The 11,296-nt window shown below is 40.8% G+C and overlaps 1 long non-coding RNA gene across 2 annotated transcripts; it reads right to left on the minus strand.

Moving 5' to 3' along the window:
- Positions 1 to 7,493: 7,493 nt before the first annotated feature.
- LOC128789847 (uncharacterized) lies at positions 7,494 to 9,967 on the minus strand. Of its 2 annotated transcripts, none has more exons than XR_008431546.1 (4): positions 9,844 to 9,967; positions 9,541 to 9,761; positions 8,535 to 8,797; positions 7,494 to 7,668 (listed from the first exon to the last, which is right to left on the minus strand). It is a non-coding gene; the product is annotated as an uncharacterized LOC128789847 (long non-coding RNA). The 2 variants fall into 2 exon arrangements; XR_008431545.1 differs by having other exon boundaries at positions 9,865 to 9,964.
- Positions 9,968 to 11,296: the final 1,329 nt, after the last annotated feature.

Raw genomic sequence — 11,296 nt, forward strand, 5'->3', positions numbered from 1 at the left:
TCCCTATCAAACTGTCTTTATCTGAACCCACAAGTTTTCTCGCTATTACTTTTCTGATTTGCTCCCCATCCCTCCAGCAGGGGGGGAAGAAAGAGTGAGCAAGTGGGGATGTTCTGGCTGAAGTTAAACTTCAGTTCTGCTGAAACTTCAGCAGGTGCAAGGACTGGGAGACCTCTCTTTGTCACTGCTGGCTTGCTGTTGTTGCTGTGCACTAGTCACAAATCCAAACAGGACCCACACCAGGGCTAAGGTGCCTCAGGGACACTCTTGCAAGCCAAGGTGCCAGATCTTCCCTACAAACACTTTGAAAGGTACCAGCCTGTCTTTGGCAGACAGCCCTCAAGACTGATGACTATTGTATGAGTACCAGAGAGAAATGATGAATACTCCTGGTTAATCCACTCTCCTTCAAATCCTAAACTCTATTTTTTTGAGTGTGCTCAGCACTGAAAGACGAGCCTGTAATTCTGAAGCAGACAGATTTCTATACAATTTATTTGCTCAAATTATTCCTGCCAATGTCTTCTGCACTCTTGGAAGAAGGGGAAAGAGCCAGCACAATGCAGGATCCTTTTGTGTAATTTGCACAGTTATTTCTAGATGATATTTAAACTATTTCTTGCACATGCACTGCATATTCTGCATCACTGACCAGCAAATTGAATTCAGCATCTAATTTGTTACATGGTTTCCACTGTCAGGAGAATGTTCCCACTGTAATAGTGATATTTTAACCTGTCAAAGAAATGATTAGACTAAAGCATCTTAGTAAATAACATGAACTACCCAATAACATCAAAAATTGAAGATGTACAAAGGCTATCCAATTACATGGGAAACTTCTAAATTTTCAGGTAACAGAGCTCATTTTCTGCTTGAATGAGTAATCAAGGAAATATAATCTTCTTTTATATTGATCATGGTATAAGGCATAGTCTAAGGACAGGAGCATAAAATGGTCTATTTCATTTTCTTTATTAAAGTTGGAAAATTCATTTTCAAAACTATTTCAGTGATTCTTTTCTGGGAATGTAACCTCCTTTCTATATATTTTTATGACCTGCCTCTAAATTCTTGGCTGCATGAAGCTGTTACTGGTGGAAGGGCATGGTCTCTCTGAGAAGTCGTGTCCTTGCTGAAGTCAGTGGAATTCTTGCCATTAAATTCACCAGGGCCAGGATCACTACTTCCATATGATATTAAAATGAAGGAAAGCCAGCATTCAAAATCCAGAATCATCCCAAGACTCCATTGACTAAGTTTTCCTGCATTCTGTGCCAAAATTAACCAAAGAGCAAAGACAAACAGCACACTCAGGTCCCCAGAACCTAAACATCTTGAAGCCAGTTACTTGAGCTCACCAAAACACCTGAGGTTTTGATTTGAAGGCTGCTTGTAGACAGATTCTGTGCTTCAGGGGAACCAAACCCACCCCAGGGGTGCTAGAGGACTGCCAAGAGCAGCCCCAGCAGTGCCAACCATCTTTTCTCTTGACTGCACCTACTTGCCAAAATCCCCTTGTATCACAGGGTGAGGAGCTCCAGAGCAATCTTATGCCAAGCTCCACTCTCATTAGTGAAGCAGCCTTGGTTAAACACATTTTCCAGAACTGGGATGCACTACTAACATATATAACCTGAAGTATATCAACTTAAAGGTGGTCCAAAGGTAGCAAAAATAATTTTCCCTACAATTCACAGTATGTGGCTCTGTGGAAATAGACTGTTTTGCCATGATGCAGAATGCAGTAGGGCTGGACTTGCCCACTTCTTCAGTTACATTTTTGGTAAGAAAAAAATACATGTGTTAGACCCACATGTAATAGACCTCATTATCTCCTGACTATATCTTGCACTCATTTTGATTTTTATTTCTTTCTCATTTCCCATACTGTGAAAAGTAGATTAGCCAATTTATACAACCATTAATGGGAAAATACACTGTAAATATTTTCCACGTAATGGAAATGAGATGTTAATCTATATACAAGTTTGTTTAAGTGACTTTCTAAACTGTGAGCCTTTCCTTTCTGCTTTATAGGTAATCCTAAAATATTCCACATAGTTTGTAATCCCCAGGTTTCTCTCTTGGGAAGCAACTTTGCATCTCTTAGAGTCATCATTATCCACCTTAATCTGAAGATGCCACCTTCTTAACAACAAGGCTGCTTGAAACATAAAATTAAACATACATGCACACACACACATCTATATGTATGTTTTACTTGCTTCTAGATATATTTAAACATATAGTTCTGCAGAACAACACAAAAGAAATCCACCTGGGAGCTTTTACATATGAGAGCTACTCTGTGTATTACAAATAAGAGCAGAGCCACACATAGAATATGGGCTCCTATTTTGATCTCTTGAAACTAGCGCCCAAATCATCACAACTCTGATTTTATTGAATGTATTTCCTAGTTGTTCTGATGCTAAAGAACCCAACGGTGACAAGTTGTAATTAATTCTTCAAGTAACTGCAACTCTATATTACTTTATGCAGCTAATGTTTGCATCTGATACCAGCAAGGCATTGCTATTAAAGCACATTTTCTTCATAGCATGTTCTGTGATGCCAGCATGCTGTAGAGAACCACTGAACATGATTACTTTCCCAGCAATAATAATAATAATAGCAGTGGTATGAAAGCAGTGAGACTGTTACTAAAATAATGTTTAATAAAAAGATCAAATTTGTTTTTAATTAAGCCGTTAAAATTGTTATTCATTCATTTTTTGTAAACTCTCAGTAAACGAACTCCTGGTTGCTTTTTAAAGGAACAATACAGTTCTTGTGACTCCTCTCTTACAAACAGTTCTTTTGTTCAGTTCCTGCAATGTATTTTATCTCTTTTTGTGACAAAACTCATTCTTCCAGGTTGCTGAAGCAATCCCTTAAAAACTCCTTAAGCTACCATCATTCCAACAGAGAGCCAACTTGCATTAACTAGAGTACCAAAAACCTGTTTAATAAGGTTTTAAAGAGTGTCTTAAGAGACCTTAATGATTCACTGCAATACAGAGGAAAAAAAAAAAAGTACCTGGCTCTTTTTTTTTCCTCATCTTGCTATTTCTTCAAGTGCTCTTTTGGCCAAGTGCAGCTCATCAGTGACTGCTTCCAACATATGCTGTCTTCATCTTTTTCTATTTCATAGCCTGTGGAGCTTTGCTCCGTTTTCAAAGTGACCACCTTTCCAGAAACTTCTTTTTCTCTAGCCCTCTAAAATCCTTTCAAAACACTTAGGGTTCTGCTGTGATTCTTTTTTTCTGCAAAATACATTTACTAAATAAAGGAAATAAATCAGAAATTGCATTCAAATACTCAAACTGTGAACAAGAAGCTAAGTTCCCCAAGCTAGTGGTTTTGTCAGACAGATCTGTGGTGTAATTAATCAAATAAGATGTTTATTGTGGAAAGAATGGGATGGGGCAAATCTGCAAATGATTATCTAAATTTTGTGAAATATGTAGGTGCTGGAAGAAATAGCTCTACCTACTGATTTGCTTGAAGCACCTGTGGTCAAATAGAAACATCTTGTTCCAGGTAATACAGATTTGGGTTAAAATGTTAAAACTGCATCAGCTGCTAACTTTTGTGCACTGGTCTAACTTGGGTAACATTGTGCTCAGTCATCTGACTTGAAAAGAACTGTAAAAAATTGCCTTGATGCCATTGTGCTAGCAATCTGCAGAAATATCCTCTACCTGGTCAGTAAAATAGGATTGCTGTACTTACTGTTCAGATTGTAAATTGAGGCTGTTGACACCATCCTTTCACTGAGCTGTTCCTGAAGTTTCTCAGCACCATGGAGAGTTTTGAGGTTCTGAGAAACTTTCAGCATTGAAACAAACTTGTTTGCCTCTCTCAGGCTGATTAAATTTCCTCTGGTATTTGTTTATATGCTGTTCTGCACACTTATTTCCTTTCCCCCAGAGGAAACCTTACCCATATTACAAGAATTGATTTTACAGAGTATGTCCCCTGGAAAGCTTGAATTCCTCCTGTTTACATGCCCTAAAACAAAGGCTGATTAACAGATTTGAATGCAAGGGAAGGGTGGCACAGTTACTTCTCAACACACCTATATTATTATTCCAAAGTGCTTTCCTGAATGCATGAATTGACTGCTTCAGCAACAGTCAATGACTCACATGATGTTTGGGAAGTAAACATCAGTAGATTTTTTTCTGAGTACTGAATATGTCCTAGTGTTCCATCAATCTCTGAATGAGAAAAGCAGTCTGTTGCTCCTGTAAAAAAATAGGAAGTCCCGAGTCCCCCATGATGAGGCTCACCAGGAAAATATTGCCACAAAGACCTGTGTGAGACTCATGTGTGCTGTGCTCCCTCTCTACTCTCAGGTGAGACTATCAAAGATGGGTATTTTTTTCAACTCTACTCACCAGATTTTTCATCTGAAGTTTGCTTCAAGAAAACTTGCATTAATATATGGAACATATTGCTGCCTTTACTAGTACTTTGTAGCCCAGTATTGTATCTGAATACTTGCAGATTAAATTTACAGATTTCTGTACCCTGTAGGAAGAGTTTGCTATTGGAATAAATCACACAAGATTCCATTTTCTTTATGGTGGAAAAAGCCCATTCTTTATTCACACAACTCATTTTTATGCAGTTTTACAGACCTCGTGTGTGACTCCAATTGGTTGGTAGTTTTCTTGCCAATTACTTTATTGGTTAGTAAAAGGTATTTTACTTGTCCATCAAATCTCTCTACTCTTAAATTCTTTACATATTTTCTTCACTGGTTCTCATGGGATAGATTAAATGTTTATGCAGGTGTTAGTTGTTTTTAGCCCAGGAATAGATTGTTATGTTAACGAACTGCTCACACTAGGATTGCTTTCACATGGGAACTTGCAAAGTGCTAGCTTGACAAGGCCAGCCACTGATGTAACAGAGCAGGCCTGATTTTAAGAAGCCTTTCTTTTATAATATAAAAGAATACATATTTGTATTTTTAATGTTCACTGATGACTGTTCATCTCACCGGATTATGTTTCTGCTCATTCAGTTATTGCATGGCAGCATCCCATGGAATCACAGTAAATGAGACAAGACTGCAACCTCCTGATACCAGTAATTCATCATCCTGAGACAGGAGGAATCAATCACACTGAATTTTGCATGTGAAGTTGAAAATTTACACTGACTTTCCCTGTAGGTTAGATGTGCAAGTAGTAGTGGCAGGCGCAGTCTGGTCTTGTTCATTAAGATGTTCCACTTTCTCCAAGAACACCAGAAGAACCCAGAGCACTGATAAACTCAACTTCCTTATCTTCAGCATCCACCATTCTTTTACTTTGTGTTGTGCAGAAGTCATAACAGTAAACAGCATAATTTTTCCATTGTTGTAGCCAAGGTTGCCAAGAAATCGGCTATCTTTTGAAATCTGTTTAGAATCTGCCTTTTTTTTTTAGAATCTATCTTTTAGAAATCTGTTTAGACTCCCCTTGCCTTTAAGACACATTATCTCAGATTCAATGTACAAAGACAAGATGGTGTCTTCTATACCTATAAGAAAGGTCATCACAGCCCTAATTCTAAAGCAGCACACAAGAAACAGAAATGTCTCGATTCTATTTGATTATTCAGTTAAATTGAGGTAAGAGCTGTACCTAGGCATAAAGAATATAATTGTATGTTTCTCTATACTCTGTACAGCAGCAAAGCAACCAGAGAAGATGGATCCTGCCAGAAGAATTCTGAAATCAACATAAGTACCACATGTATTTATTTCTTGTCTTCTCACAGACCATGTGTAAAATCCTAGAAGAAATGGATATATGTGATTGGATGAAGCATTAGAAAAATTAATAGGCAAGAGAAATTAGAAGAGTTGTGAATAATAATTAAAAGAAGCACTAAGGGAAATAACATAATGAAAGGAAAGAGTAACTTCCCAAGTTATTTGCTCACTGGGCTCTTCTTCAGCCTTGTTAAAATCTGTCACTTCTCCCTGGAAGTGTTGAGTGTTTTTAAACTCCTAGGAAATCTGAGAGCTGCCAGAGCCTTAAGAGCTGGTCCCTTCCTGCTTTATCCCCAGTGTCACTGCCTCATCAAGGCTAAATAAAGTTTAAATTAGTCAGTGGGGTGTCAGGGCTGCTACTGCCAGAATTAGACAGTGCCTTTAACATTGCCCACTATTCTTTCTTTTCAATCTTGTTCTCTCATTCTAGTCTTGTTCTTGTGGGCAGATTTTCTTCTTCAAGCTTTCTTTTTCCAACTTTTAAAATTTTTGAACTACATCTGTGCCTTTTCAAGTCAGAGCCCTGTGGCAGGGATGTCACTGCTATCATAGGTATCAGGTTAGTGATGATTTTTTTTTTTAGAAAAACTGAATAATGTAGGTCATCTGGTCCAACTCCACTGCTTAAAGCAGTTACATTATGTTCCTCAGCAAAATCAAATTCTGACTATCTCCCAAAGAGGTTCCAAAACCCCTCTGGGACACTTGTAACAGTGCTGGTTGGGTCTCATGATAGATTTTTCTCTTTATATCTGATTGGAGTTTGTCTTGCTGCAATTTTTTTCTGTTGTTTCTTATCCTTTCCTTGTTCACATGAATGGAGAGTCTGGCTGTGTTTCCTAGTGGGTGTTCATAGATGCATTTGAATTGAAAAGATCATTCCTTTCTGAATGATCAAATTCCTGCCCAGATGGCTTTTCCTCATGCACCAAGACCAGGTTGGATGGGGCTCTGTCTGAGCAGCCTGGTCTAGTCGAAGGTGTTCCTGCCCATCATTGGAATTAGATGAATTTTAAGGTCCCTTCCAACCCAGCTCATTCCAGGATTCTGTGATCATTTGCTCCATCATCTTTTTTTCATCTCTTTTAATCACCTTGGTGACCATTTGCTGGGATCAGTGTGGGGTGACCACAGGGCTGCAGCAATTCTTCAGTTCTCTCTGGCACTGGATGCTGGTTCCTTCATGTCTTCCCTCTTTCAGGCTGTTCACTTCTAGGAGCATTTACAGACTATGTTCCTTGGAAACAAATCCATGCAGGAAATGTTATCGTGGAAGCTTTTTGCCACCACTGATATTTCAGCAGGGTAGTGCAGAGGATGCTCTGCAGAAGGGTCACTCCATGTGTGCCTGCATCCAGCTTTTGCTCAGAAAACTGGGCAGCTCATTGACTGAGGGATTGTGACACTTGCCAGCTAATAAATAATTCCTCACCTGAGACTATAATTCATGAAGCACTTTGGTAGCCATTTACTTCCCGAGGCTCATTAGCAGCAAAGTAAGAATGCTGCCCTGCAAAAACACTGGATAAAAGAACTGTGCTCTGCCTTTATTAATCTGCATTTACAAGATGGGCTAGAGAATATCCAAAGTACTCTTGCATTGCTCCAGAAGTCAAGGAGCTCAGGAACAGTGGACTGCTGTAGCAAGGAAAACCAATTACCCATCATTTCATTTATTCTGCCTCAAAACAGTCATCACTTTAACAAATTGTTTGCCTGTACTATACATCCAAAATAGCTTTATTAAGTGCAAATTCCAGGGGCATGTAACTGTGAGAGCCTGGTACTTCACACAGCCCTCACCACCAAGAAGCTCCAACCCCTCTGATGCCACAGCCAGTTGGTTTCCAGCAGCTCTGTGTGAGCCTCTCGCTCATGTGCAGTACAGACAAACCCTGAGGAAAATAAAACCATTCACAATGTTTACAGCTGATTGTCCAATATTTAACACTATAGGCAGTATTTTCCTAGTTACCAGCAACTTACATTGTGCATTCTGAAAAGAATCATTTTTAATTAAGGGAGAGCAGACATTATGTTAATTTGTGTAGGAGTGCCTTTTATTCACAAATTTCACAGAAAAGTGGCCATGAGTTGTTTTTAATATAAAACTTTTGAGAACAACATCAAATGCAATAGATTAAATGGCAAAAATATTTAAAATGTCTTTTCTCTATCATGGTTTCATCAAAATTATATTACACAATTACTCATCTGTTTGTTTTATAATACAGTGTTGAAGAGGAGACAAAGAACTCCAAATAATCATTGAGAAAAATGTTATTTAAGTACTTTCAGGAAAAATATAATTAGTTAACAGGATCTTTCCACACTCTGATAGAACTAAAATAAAATCAGTGACATTTCACCAACTGTGAACATTATTATTCTAGATGCACAAAATATTTTTAAAGAAACATTCTTAATTTAAGGCAAAGTGATTCCATTACATGCTTATGTCTATCCCTTCCCTAATGTAAGGAATATGTAATTGGAGAGCAAACAGTATCTGAACTGACTTAATGGTTGTATTCTATAAAATATTTTTAATCCAAAAACTACAAGGAAAGGGAATATAGTATTTTTGAGGACACTATAGGAAAGCAACAGAATGGGGAAAAAATTGACAGTGGGAAGGGAAAGAAAGGATATTTCCTGACTTCTAGGAAAAAACAAGAAGACTGAATGGTTTTCTATGAAAGGAACTAATTTACTGTAATATTTTTATGAAGGGTTTTCAGGAAAAATTAATCCATCATACCTCTTCTTCATAATCTGTGAAATTTCACTATTGATGAATTTAGCCCGTTGTTACTCAGGGTCATTCCAAAAACTAGTAGGGCAGACATTTGGAGACTAAGCATTTTTCAACAGAATCATGTATCATGCAGGATATATTGCTTTCAGATTTATCAGAAAGGCTGAAGAGCAGCAGGGATGTCTGTCACATCTCTGTAAAGTCATTGCATTCAATCCGAATCTCATATGTGGAGAAAAAGCAAATAACAGAACTGCTGTAGCTGTCTAAAGGAAAACCAAAAAGCAAGAAAGCTTCACTGAAGTAAATGTCTCATATTCTACTCAAATCCTGCCTTTAGTTTTTCTCAAAAGCACAGGGCTATGAAACAGTTTAAATCTGCCTGCTGCATATTTAAACAGCTGCAAGTTCATTCTTCCAAAGATCAGGGTCCTGCCTCTGCTCCTCACCAGGCCCATGTTCCTCAGGATCACAAACTCCTCCAGGGCACAGTCACCACAGCCCAGGCTGCTCCACTCTTAACTTCTGAGGAGCTTATTTGTGCATGTGAACACCAGATCCAGTAGCACTCCTCCTCTGGCAGGACCTGGACCAAGAAGTGGTCCCCAACACTCTCCAGGAATCTCCCAGATTGCTCACAGCCAGCAGTGCTCCTCCCAGCAGAAAACTCAGAGGATTGAAACCCCCACCAGGATGAGAGCTTGGGAGATGCTGCTGGAGCTGAATCAAGAGAACCAACAGGGCCTGCTGGTCAGAGCCCTGGAGCAGACCCCGAGCATAAGGTGCCCTCCGTTGGGCTGGTCTTTGATTTGTGCCCAGAAGCTCTCAGCCTGTTCCTGCTGCTCCTCAGACACAGCTCTTCACAATCAATCCATTCCTTAACACAGAGCACAACACACACACACCTCCTGCCCAGCCTAGTTCTGTAAATATGCCTATTTACAGGTATTTCCCTGTTGCTTCCCAAAATGTTGGTGTTTCCTGGCTTCTCTCTGACACTCCCCTTTACCTGTCAAATCTAGTTTAAAGGTCTGCTTCTAAGTCCAGCCAGAAGGATGTAGCCAGGTGGGGGTTGGTCTCTTCTCCTAGGTAACAAGTGATAGGACAAGGAAACAGCCTCAAGTTGCACCAGGAAAGGTTTAAGCTGGATACCAGGAAGAATTTCTTCCCCAGAATGGTTATCAAGCACTGAAGAACAGGCTGTCCAGGGAAGTGATGGAGTCACCATCCCTAGAGGAATTTAAAAGACATGGTATAGTGGTGGTTCTTTTATGCTACACCAGGGACATAACTGGCACTTTTTTTCATTTACAGCTTTGGGGAGTTTGCCCACTTTGTGCACAGAGCCCTGGGACCTCACTCCTCAGGAGGGTTTGCACTTGGTGTGATGATGCCCTGGAGCCGCTGAATGGGGCGGGACAAAGGCTGGGGCTTCCAGCTGGGTGATGTCACTCTGATGGCTGTGACATCACTGGAGACAGCTCATAATGGGAGCTGTCAGCAGGGCCATCACCATCTTGTCAGCCAGGATATGAGGCTCTGGTGGTTGTGACATCATTCAGGACGGGGCACAATGGAACCTCTCACCAGGGGTATCCACAGGCAGCCTCAGCCCCAGTGCAGCTGGACTTTGGCAACTGGCAAGTTGTAATGCAGGGGAAAGGCTGAGCTGGACGGGGGACCAGGGTGATCCCCAGGGTGTTTCTAACCCAGAGAGAGAGCTGAGCGCCCAGAGAGACTCTGAGGATGAGCTGGGCGCCCTCAGCTCCCTACTCCCTCCCACCTGATAAGCCCCCTTTTCTCTCAGCTCCTTCAGGCTATGTCCTTGATAACAACATTGTTTCTGCTTCTGCTGGCTGTCCAGCCTGTCCTGAAGGAGGATAACCCAAAAGACGTGGCCTTAGCCAGAAAGATACTGGAGCGTGAGGTGTATCTGCGTGAGGAGATGATTCGCCTCATCCAGGAGATTGAGGAGAGCACAGTGAAAGACACGCTCCTTTCCACGTTGCACTGGCAGTGTCTGTTTTGGACAACTCTAGCAGCCCTGGTCCTGGTCACTGTGGTCCTCTGGCCAGGCAGGCCAGGGATGCTTCATCAGCCTCCTCAATTATTCAGAGCCCACTGTTGTGGTGTCCCACGAGATGTCTCTACGTTTGAAATCAAGCTGATATTTGGTGAGCAAAATGCTTCCACTGGAAGTAAGAAAGTGTCATCAAAGGCCTCTAGTCTATGATTCTCTGAATCATTTGTGCACCTTCACAAGGTTAAATAGATCTGTACAGAGCCAGAAGGTACAAGTACCTATGTGGTGGCAGTGGTAATCTGCCAATAGACTGCTCTCTTTGGAATAGTATGACCCTATGGATTCCTCTCTTTTTACAAGTGTCATCAGAGTGTCATCTCCTTCCAGCCAGTCCAGTCTCCCCATCCCTGCTGTCATAATGCACGTGTGAATCTACAGATTCACACTTTTCCAGGAATATCATTATATGAGAAACAACACTTGTTGTGAAACCCAGGGGTGGGCACTTGGGCACACAGAAGTATCAGCACTGCAGACTGTGAGCAGTGCAGATCTGGGACTCTGGTGTAGCCTTTTTGCTCGTTTTTGGAACACATTGCTCTGCTGGCATGGCATTGCCACTTCCAGCAAAGCCAGAATGATTCCACAGGGATCAATGTGCAATCTGTGCAGCTCCCAGTTACACTGATGCTTTTGGGCAGCAGGAGATGACCTGGAGAAGGTGACAGCAAGGATGGAGCCA

This window comes from Vidua chalybeata, chromosome 6, assembly GCF_026979565.1.
Source record: "Vidua chalybeata isolate OUT-0048 chromosome 6, bVidCha1 merged haplotype, whole genome shotgun sequence".
NCBI lineage: Eukaryota > Metazoa > Chordata > Aves > Passeriformes > Viduidae > Vidua > Vidua chalybeata.